Genomic DNA, 11467 nt, shown 5'->3' on the forward strand with positions numbered 1-11467 from the left:
TCATAATTAATCAAAATGTTAATGTTTATTCTTTGTTTTATTTATTTTGTGTCAGAATCCACTCATCCAATTAAACGTGGAAAGGCAAAAGTGTATTGTACTGCCAAAAATGAAAAAACAACATATACCTGAATTCATAGAAGACTGAGTGTAATGTGGAAGATAATATGAAACATATGGAATGTGTAATAAAAGACAAAATCAAGTATATTGATTATAGTTACCTAGTGATTACCTATTTAAATATTAAAAATTTAAGAATTTAAATTAAAACACATAAACAATATTTACCTATTAGTTATAAAATATGCCAGTAGATGGTTATCACAGGGTACCTTTTATAATCTACAAATGTTGGCATTTTAAGTTTAGGCAAATCAAGGAATGACAATGACATTGGCAATGAAGTTCAGATCTTCAAACTTCCAGTGTCTCCATCAGAGCAATTTCCAATTACAAGAAGATACTGTAGCTAATGTGCCTCTTCTTCTTTCCGATAATAGTAATGCAATTTGTTTTTACAAAGAAGTGATAAATGCTTTCCATTCTATACATAAAACATTAAATAGATGAAAAAAAACCCACTTCAGCCAGATTGTTTTAGGTAGCATTTTTGACAATTGCTTTATGGTTCCAATTTCAATGAGGCTTATATAGTAATTTATTTTCTTTTTCTTTTCTGTTGAGAGATGGAGTCTCCCTCTGTCAGCCCAGGCTGGAGCACAGTGGCACAATCAGGGCAGTTCACTGTAGCTAGAAACTCCTGGGCTCAAAGGATCCTCCCAATTCAGCCTGCTGAGAGGCTGGGACTCTGCCACCGTGCCTGGCTAATTGTTTTAGAGACAGACTCTCGCTGTGTTGCCCATAGTGAAAGAATGGGTAATTTCATTCTTAAAAAGAATTTTACAAATTAAAGGAAATATCTTCTTTCAATTTATTTAGAGGTGTTAGTTTTGAGGTGTTTATAATGTTAAATGCTTTTGTTTGATCAACTAAAGCAAGTTTGGACATTTTTCTAAACCACATTAAAGGAATTATTAAAAACATGATTTTATTGGGTATCTACCTAACTTTATCATCTTAGCTTATGCCAGAGCCCACAAGGGGGCAGGCGAAGACAGGAAAGAAAACAATCCTTAGGCTGTAGTCACTAACTGGTAGAGTTACATTCTGAATGCATTTGGCTTTATTTTCTTTTTACTGAATTTTATCTTATTTTCTTCTGACTGTGAAAGTAATTTCAATTTCTTTGCACAGTATTGGAAAGTTGATCACTAAAAAATCAAAACTCATTTGACTATATTTCTCTTATTTTCTTCTAAGGGAGAAATAACTGTACTGAAGTCATACATTATGCTGAAGGAGTAAATTGTAATTGTTTCTAATCTACTATTTTCCATTAATCCATTTTTAAATAACAGTTTGTTTATTTTCAAAAGAAAATGATAAAAATAACTGTCATTTGTTTTTGTTTTTATATCAATTGTACATATAAATCTGTATTTTATTAATAAATGGTTTGGGTATTCTTGCATTTCCTTTCATTTTATTGTATCCTCATACTTTGATTGGAAATTTTAAACATCTCTCTATATTTGACAGAAGATTACTTAATTAGTTAATAAAATATTTTCTAACAGGAGATGTTTTTGTCAGGGAAGTATTATTTTTGTGTGTGCTCATATATTTTGCACTGGTAATCATGTGTAACAATTTTGAGACTAAACTACTGAAAACTATTCATTAGCAAATAAGGTAAAATCACTTTTTAATAATTCTTGAGTTCTTAATAATTAAAATAATGTTCAAAATATTTTCAAGGAATATGTCAAACTTCGATTCACTATAAATAAATGAGATTTAGCTAATATGTTAATATGTCACTTCTAATTTAATTAGATTAAAAATAGAATTCATCTAACAGCCTATATACTTAAATATATTCAAGCAAAGTGTTTTACTAAATTAGTATAAAGTATGAAGTTTCTTATTCCCTAAGCCAATCTTCAATTCCAAATTATTGACCGAGTTCTAGCTCATGTATATATCTTCTCCTATATTCCAAGGAGTCACAGTTTAATCTTCTGGCCAATATTTTTGTTTGAGATTTTATGTATATGTGTATATTTATATACTCACATACATATGTACATATATGTATATGTATATATACTATATGTTTATATTTGGTATTTAATTCATAGAATAAATATTTTAAAGGTTATGAAGTGATGATTAGAGTTCCAAATAGATACTATGTATCTTTACTTAAGGAAAAAGAGTATGCAGGAGAAAAATGTTCTGAAATTTGAAATGGTCATAGCTGAAAGGCCAATTTACATATAATCCTGTTAAATTGATCCTCACCCTCAGAAAGTCAAGAAGAAGGTTTGAAAAAAATGCATTCTCTATATTTCAAGTATTTTACAGGCATAGAATTATAAAGCTGACACATAATGATCATTGCACTATTTAGGATGAGCCACTTTTTAGGGAAGGGAGTTTAATCACCAGAGAGCATACTTCCGGGAACTCTTGAGGATCAGAAGAATATAACTTTTAGCTTTAGCAATTTAGAGTTCAAAAAAACATTAAGTTCTTTTGGGATGGCATGAACTAATAATGGTATGCCTGGCTCCTCTAGAAGCAGTTAGAACATGTCTCTCCAGGTCTCAGAAGAAGGGACCACAGGCTTACTGAGTCATAACATCATATGGCATGATAGCGGGGCTCCTTGAAGAGCTTGAAAATCGAGTCGCCTCTTGAAGACTCTGTGGGAGATAAAGACTTGTGGAGAATCTGAAGCCTCAGCTTGAAGGAGAAGAGTGACATTGTGTCATCAAGAGACAAACGAAGGATATGTTTGCCTGATAAAGAGGTCAACTGACTGGTGTTTTACTTGTGAGAAAGAGCTCTCACTCAGATACAACATCCAAATGAAGTCAATGGATGTTCACTGACAAAAACCAGTTCTAGAATGAAACACTCAGCCTTCTTTTGCAGGCGTGTAGTCTTTTTCAGCACTTTAAAAGTACTGACAACACTACCTCTTGTTTTAAAGAAACTGACAAATGAGTAAGAAACTTCCTTTCAGCCTCCTCACAATTTTTTTATAAGAGGCTTCAGTCTTACAGAACCTTGGACTTTCCAAAATGGCTTTTCTTAATTTTATAGCAATGCTCAAGCTTAGGGTGAGGGAGGAGTTAAGAATTTTAGAAATGCCATTGGAAATAATTCCAGCCCTAATCATAAGTCTCTGTTTGGCATCAAGAGAAATAAATTGTGAATACTCATCCTAAGAGAACAGTTTAAAGTACTGGTACCAAGATTAGACCCTGTTTAAAACAATAATGTAATACAAAACAAACTTGGAAAACGTCGGGCAAGCTATAAAAAGTTTTTATTTAATTTTTAATTTAATTTTATTTATTTTTAATTCTGCTCTTCCTCTAAATGAAAAATTTTAAAGACTGAAAGGCTAGACATAAATTATGTGAAGCAATCAACAAGGTTTGGTGATTTTTTGGCATTTGGAACAAACAGCAGCTGTGGGTTTTTTTGGTTAAAATGGTCACCAGCTACTAGTCTGTGCTTTTTTCCCCTGCTTCCTTTTGACAGGTTGCTAGGCAGATACTCCTTGGGTCCAGGTTAAAGAGCTCAGTGCACAGAGGAAATCCAAATCTTATAACTCCTGGATCTTGCACGTCATGCCACCTTTGGCATCTGGTGAATTTCTAAATGTCTGAGCACCTTATTGGTTCACTGGGTATTTGTGCAACTCAAATTCCCTCCTGGCGCTCCCCAACATATACACTTAGGGCCAAAACAACATACCAATTAATAGTGATTTATTTGCAAAGTGTTAAATGCTTTTTCCACTATTGAGGTACATCAGCAGTGGTGTTGATTTGTTTATGTGGTAAAGAAACTAAGCATAATTAATTGTTTTTTTTCCACTCAAGACCAATTTATTCTCAAATTTTGCCAACACAGAAATATATATATATATATGTATAATTGCATTTTAGGTTTTGGGGTACATGTGAAAAACATGCAGGATTGTTGCATAGGTACATACATGGCAATGTGGTTTGCTGCCTTCCTCCCCATTACCTATATCTGGCATTTCTCCCCATGTCATCCCTCCCCAACTCCCCACCCCCTGCTGTCCCTCCCTTAGCTCCCCCCAACAGACCTCAGTGTGTGAAATATTATCCTTTACCTGCAGGGCATCAGCAGCCAGTGTTCCATTGCCACTGTGTTGTAACTCCGACTTCCTCTCCCACAAATTAAGCAGAGAGTTAGTGGAGGGAGTAGGGTCAGATTTTTCTAGAATGGCCCTTGTGACAGGGAGCTTTTTGCACTATCCTTCATTTAATGAAGGAATGTGCTTTAAATCTTTTAATTCACTTTATCCTGTATTTTAAAATAAATGTTTTCCACTAGATTTTCCCCTTTGGGGAAGAAAACAAGATAACTCAAATACAGTAAAAAAACAATTCAGGATCTTAGGTTCCAGGTGGTTCAAAAACAGCCAAGCGGTTCTTTTTTTTCCACCAGAATACCACAATGGCAGAACTTAAGAATTGGGATACTAAAATGGAGGGGTGGTTGCAGCAGCTGTCCCTGACCGACTGGAACACACTGCACTACCCAGGCATAGGCTGGGGCCAGAGGCATTGGGTGTCCCGATGTCAGCCTGCCCATCCCTGTAATGAAAGCAAGCAGGATTTACAGCTGTGGCCCTGGGGGCAAGTGGACTTGCGGAAAGCTAGGCTCTAAGGCTGCAAACACCCTTGGAGCCGGCAGTCCCAGAGGGGATTAGGCTTGTATCTGTACCTCTATTCCAACCAGCCTCCTGGCACAGGGCTGGGCCCACATCCTGGCCCCTGCATCTTGATCCCAGCTGGGGCCGGTTGACTGGTCACTCTGGCCAGTGCTCACCCTGGAAGTCCATCACAGGCTAAATCACCTGCTTCCTAACACCCCAGCACCCCTTGCAAATGCCATTTCCAGGGAGCAGATGTCCTAGAGAAGAAAGAAATGCCAATTTTGTGCAAATCTTGCAAACACCACAGAGAGGCATCACACAAAGACTGTGTGTTTTGGGAGGCTGAGGTGGGTGGATCACTTGAGGTCAGAAGTTCAAAGCCAGCCTGGCCAACAGGGTGAAACACTGTCTCAACTGAAAAAAAAAAAAAAAAAAATTAGTCATCATGGTTGGTGGTGGGCACCTGTAATCCCAGCTACTGAGGAGGCTGAAGCAGGAAAATCGCTTGAACCCGGGAGGCGGAGGTTGCAGTGAACTGAGATTGCACCATTACACTCCAGCCTGGGCAACAGAGCGAGATTCCATCAAAAAACAAAAACAAACAACAAAAAACAAACAAACAAAAAAGACTGAGATTTGCTGCATCTGGTTTCCTGGAAGGCGGACCAAAGAAGGTCTCTGCCACCAAAAATCTCCCTGTCACAAGGGCTATTCTAGAAAACTCTGACCCATGTTACTCTCTCCACTTACTCTCTGCTTAATTTGTGGAGGGGAAGTCAGAGTTACATCGCAGTGGCAACGGAACACTGGCTGCTGATCCCTTTCAGGTATCCAGGGACCAGGACCACGAGGCGGATGCCCAGCACAGGACAACCACGCAGTCCTCCTTCAGCCACGACAGCCTCCCGCAATAATTAACTCTTGATTATCCACATTGCACACTATTAACAACAGACCTGTGGATCTTTGTGGCAGTCTCAGAAATCTTGAGACTTTCCTGAGGTTACCTAGTTAGCTGTTCTATACTTAATCTGGTATTTCTATGATTCAGATTCCCTTGTTTTCCTACCACCCTTTCTAAGAAAGCAAAAAGTAGTCTCCAAAATCCTTAAGCAATTGATGGCACAGCTTTCCAAACTGGCCTATGGGGGTTGGTTTCCAGCTCTGCCACTTATTAGCCCTGGGACCTTGGAAACTCATGTAAATTCAATTTCTTCCTTTTCCTTCTCTGAAAAATACCTGTTAATATTGTTGTCAGCCGGGCATCAGCCTGGCATGGAGGCTCACACCTGTAATCCCAGCACTTTGGCAGGCCGAGGAGGGTGGATCACCTGAGGCCCGGAGTTCAAGACCAGCCTGGCCAACATGTGGAAACCCCATCTCTACTAAAAAATAAAAAATTAGACGGGTATGGTGGTGGGCATCTGTGATCCCAGGTACTTTAGAAACTGAGGCAGGAGAATCGCTTGAACTCGGAAGGCAGAGGTTGCAGTAAGCAGAGATCAAGCCACTGCACTCCAGCCTGGGCAACAAGCAAAACTCCATTTCAAAAAAATACATATATATGTATATTTTCATATATATATTTATATATGTATATATGTTAAAAATATCTGTATATTTTCATATATACTATATACATATTGTTGTCTACCTCATGAAATTGTGAAAACCAAATGGGTGTGCACACACATATATTTATATACTAATATAGTATGATATATATACATATGTGTGTATATCTATATCTATCTATCCATCTATCTATCTGGGATTTTCTAAGATATATATTTCCTAAAGTAAGGTCTGATGCATATTATTAGTGGGTGATAACTATTACCACTGGGAAATTTAATCATTTAAATAGTGTTGGAATTCTGTATGTGAGAAGAAATGTTCCTCACTATCTATCAGTGTTTCTTGATCTTCCTGTGCATTGAAATCTTGTGAAACACTTCAAAAAAGTATTGATGCTTAGGCCATACCCTGAGATTGACACATAGTAATAGTTCAAGGTGCACCTTCAGCAAATGATGTTTTACAACTCTTGTGTGATACTAATATGAGACTACTGCCCTATGTCAGAAAGGAATGATTTGACCTCACCCTTATACTTGAAGCTCAGGGAAGAAAAAAGGAAGGTACAGAATGTAAACGCATGTGCCACAAGTTTTAGTAGCCTGACACTTTTTCACATTTTATTTTTGGCATTGACAGAACCAATTACTCCCTCCCTCTTGAAATTCATATTTCCCTACAAATTCCTCAGAGACACTCTCTGAGTTTTCTTGCAACTCCTCAGGCTGCACAACACTGCAGGTATAGCCAGTGCCTCATTCTGTTTTCATTTAGTGTCTCTGCAGACCCACCCACCACACTGTTCTCCTAAAGATCATATCACATACTGCATCAATCAGAGCAGCCTTCAAAGTGCCCATGCTCCTCAGGACCTCACCTTTCTAGCCAGCTTAGCTGCCTTCTGCTTTCCAGGAAAGATGTCAAAGGATAAAATGAACTGTATGTGGTTTACTGCCTGCAGGATCTCCACAGCATTGTTTCCCCTGTTTCAAATGCTTTCCCACAACTATCCTTTTCACTGGGCACTCCTGTTCTTCAAAATTCAGGGCAAGTGTCAAGGTTTTCTTGAATGTATGCTTTCTTCCCTCTTTCCAGTCTGAAGAACAAAAGCCTTGTTTCTAGCAACTGAAGTGGTTAACATATTTACATTTCTCTGTCACCAGGTTGGTTTTATTTCAAATGTTCTTTGTTTAAAATCATCTAGGGGCTTCCTGATGAAGGAAAGTTCTGTGTGGTGATGTCCTAAAATTCATTTGTTAAAAGAACCCTTTGAGATGATTCTTAATCCTCACTAAATTTGAAGAAACATCAAAATCAAAAGTCGCTCATATGTACACATATTGAGAGGAACAATCTTAATACCGAAGCACAATTGCTCAGTTCATCTATAGTAATAAAAGATGAAATAGACTATAGAGGTGAGTATATTGGTGCTTGGGTTGATGTAGGGTGAGAACTTGTGGAAATTTTCTTCAATAGTTTGTGCCCTCAGTGAAATAGGAAGAACAGTCATCAGCTGAGATAAAATATGAAAAATGAGGTGTTGGAGACCTGATGAGAATTAAGAACAGAAGACTCAAAGGACTAGAAAATTATAGTATGATTTCTAGGCATCATTCAGGGCATAATTGAGGTTTACAGTCTTCACTTAAGTGGGAAATTTCAGCCCTGATTTGGTTTTCTAAAACCATGTGTAGCTGCACATGTACATGTGAAGAGTAGGCAGGAGGTAAATGTCTTCAAGGTTGGAGTTTTGATAAACAAGTAAATAAGTAGAGATCCAAGGGGTTGAGGGTGATGGTATATACAAGGAAGGCATTACTCTAACTGACCACAGAACATATTCTGGGTAAAGAAGAGAAAAAAATTACATTAGGACAATGAGGAAGAGTGAAGTATTGGATATAGTCAATGAATTTTAGCCTCTATTATTAAATGTTATTAGAATTAGGGACCCAAGTGGAGTGAACTGGAATGTTTGCTATTGAGATTATAGAGTGGGCAGAGTTATTGATCATAACACATTCTAGGACTGACCATTAGAGTCTTTTATCCAAGGAAAGAACAAGATTATTAGAGGAGAGAATGCCAAACAGCTGGGATTCTAGGTAGCTCAATGGATCATCTAGATAAATACTGGGATTACCAATGTAATTGTGAGATATTGTCAGTGAGCTCAAAATCTTTTAAGATATGAGGGAGTGTAACACAGGGCTCAGCAGATGACTACAAAGAGGACTGAGTAGTGGTGGCAAGGTCTATTGCAAGCTTTTTCTGTAAAGGGTCAGATAATAAATATTTTAGGCTTTGCCAGTCACATGTAGTCTTTGTTTCCTGCTCCTGTTCCTCCTTCCTCATGCTCCACTTCCCCCTCCTGAGGCTGCTCCTGTTCCTCCTCCTCCACTGCCACCAACACTGATTCTTATTTTTCTTATTTTTTTCCCACAATGCTTTATAATATATAACCCATTTTTAGCTTAATGTTGTAGAAAAACAGGAAAGAGGTAGAATTTGGCCTGTAGACTGTAGGTTGCTAACCCCTGAACAAAAGTGGTGGTAGAAGGAGTGGTCTTCAAGGAGCAGTACATAAAGCAAATCCCTCCCTCACTCCTAGCCCTGTGGTAACAGGAATATAGAGAAAGCAGTGCCTTCAAGTGAGTACTAGATTTCAGTTGTCAGAAGTTGAAGAGGAGGAAAATACAAAATGTTGGAGAATCCTCCCCCCAATTTTTTTGCTGATGCTAATAAAGCTAAAACACACTTACCTGTACCAGTCTGTCCTGCAGACCTATGTTTCAATTGTTGTGAGAAAAATACCTGAAAGTGGAATTGCCAGATCTAAGATTGTTCTGACTAGGCTCAGAAATTTTTGCATTTTGTCCCAAAGTAATCCCCCTATTTTGAAATCATATCACCATCACCCAATTTTACTTAAAATTAAACTAATCTAAAAACATTATCACCGTTAGGAAGATAAAGTTCCAACTTTCAGAATGTTAGTTTCATAGACCTCAGTAGGTTGACTCTCTGATCTGCTTCTCTTGTCCGCGTTTTTTTTTTTTTTTTTTTTTTTTTTTTCCGAGACAGAGTCTCACACCGTCACCAGGCACCAGGCTGGAGTGCAGTGGTGCGACCTCGTCTCACTGCAACCTCCCCCTCCAGGGTTCAAGCAATTCTTCTGCCTCAGCCTCCTGAGCAGCTGGGACTACAGGCGCACGCCACCACGCCCAGCTAATTTTTTTGTATTTTTAGTAGAGATGGGGTTTCACCTTGTCGGCCAGGATGGTCTCGATCTCTTGACCTCGTGATCCACCAGCCTTGGCCTCCCAAAGTGATGGGATTACAGGTGTGAGCCACTGTGCCCTGCCCGCTTTTTACCTTTAGGACAAAAAGCAAAATATCAAAGTGTCAAAGAAAATATTTGTTTAATGTGTAAGTATCACAGATAACAAATACCCAACTTTCTGGCCAATAAAGTGTTTGCTTGTCAGTATCCCTGTTAGTGTCACTGCTTTCTACCCTTAAAGAGGAATCAGATAAAACGACAACACATGCCAGGCATGGATGAGTTCTAGAGATTATTTCAAAGCAGCCAACACATTTTTTCTTTGCACATGGTACAGAAACAATCAATTTGGGACCATAATCCAACTTATTTTTCTATTTATTACCTTTAATATTAACCTACAACTCTCCTTATTTACTCAGAAAATCATTATTCCACAATTGCTTTTTAACAACTTCCTGCTATAGATATGTGTGGCATATTCTACTAGTTACCTATATTGTTGCTTTTTGTTGTCTTTTTTCTTTCTTTCTTTCTTTCTTTTTTTTTTTTGAGCTGTCTTACAGATTAAGTGCTTTTATTTTTTTTCCAACTTTTATCCTTTTATCCCCTGGACTTTTTTACTTTTTTAAATTATTTTAATAGTTTTGGGGGAACAGGTGGTGTTTGGTTACATGGATAAATTATTAGTGGGAATTTCTGAGATTTTGTTGCACTCACCTCTTAATCAGTGTAAACTGTCCCAATGTGTGGTATTTTTCCCTCACAGCTCCCTCAACCTTCCCCCTAAGTCTCCAGGTTCATTATATCATTCTTATGCCTTTGTGTCCTCATTGCTTTGCTCCCACTTATAAGTGAGAACATATATTTAGCTTTCCATTCCTGAGTTATTTCACTTAGAGTAATGGTCTCCAAACCCAACCAGGTTGCTGCAAATTCCATTATTTCATTTCTTTGTATGGCTGAGTAGTATTCCATGGCATGCACATATATATATATATATGTATATATCCATATTTCATGCATGCCTATATACCGTATATTTATGCATATATATCACATTTTCTTTGTCCACTTGTTGGTTGATGATCATTTAGGCTGGTTCCATATTTTTGCAATTGTAAATTGTCAATTGTGCCGCTATAAACATGCATGTGCAGTGCAAGTGTCTTTTTCGTATACTGACTTCTTTTCCTCTGAGTAGATACCCAGTAGTAGAATTACTAGATCAAATGGTAGCTCTACTTTTAGTTCTTTAAGAAATTTCCATACTGTTTTCCATAGTGGTTGCATTACCTTACATTCCCACCAACAGTGTAAAAGTATTTCCCTTTCACCACGTCCACACCAACATCTATTTTTTTTTTTAATTGTAGCCTTCTTGCAGGAGTAAGGTGGTATTGCATTGTGGTTTGATTTGCATTTCAATGACAATTAGTGATGCTGAACATTTTTTCATGTTTCTTGGCTACTTGTATATCTTTTTTTTTTAAGAATTGTCTATTCATGTCCTTAGCCCACTTTTTGATGGGGTTGTTTTTTTCTTTCTGATTTGTTTGAGTTCCTTATAGATTCTGAATATTACTCTTTCGTTGGAGGCATTGATTGCAAAGATTTTCTCTCACTCTGTGGGTTGTCTCTTAACTCTGCTGATTATTTCATTTGCTGTGCAGAAGTGTGTTAGCTTAATTAATTAATTAATTAATTTCATTTGCTGTGCAGAAGTGTGTTAGTTAGTTATTTTTGTTCTAGTTGCATTTGTTTTGGGGTTCTTGATCATGAACACTTTGCCTAAGCCAATAGGTAGAAGAGGTTTTTTCCCAATGTTATCT

Source organism: Sapajus apella, unplaced genomic scaffold (genome assembly GCF_009761245.1).
Source record: "Sapajus apella isolate SASKATOON/1434 unplaced genomic scaffold, GSC_monkey_1.0 scaffold4, whole genome shotgun sequence".
In the NCBI taxonomy this organism is placed as follows: Eukaryota; Metazoa; Chordata; class Mammalia; order Primates; family Cebidae; genus Sapajus; species Sapajus apella.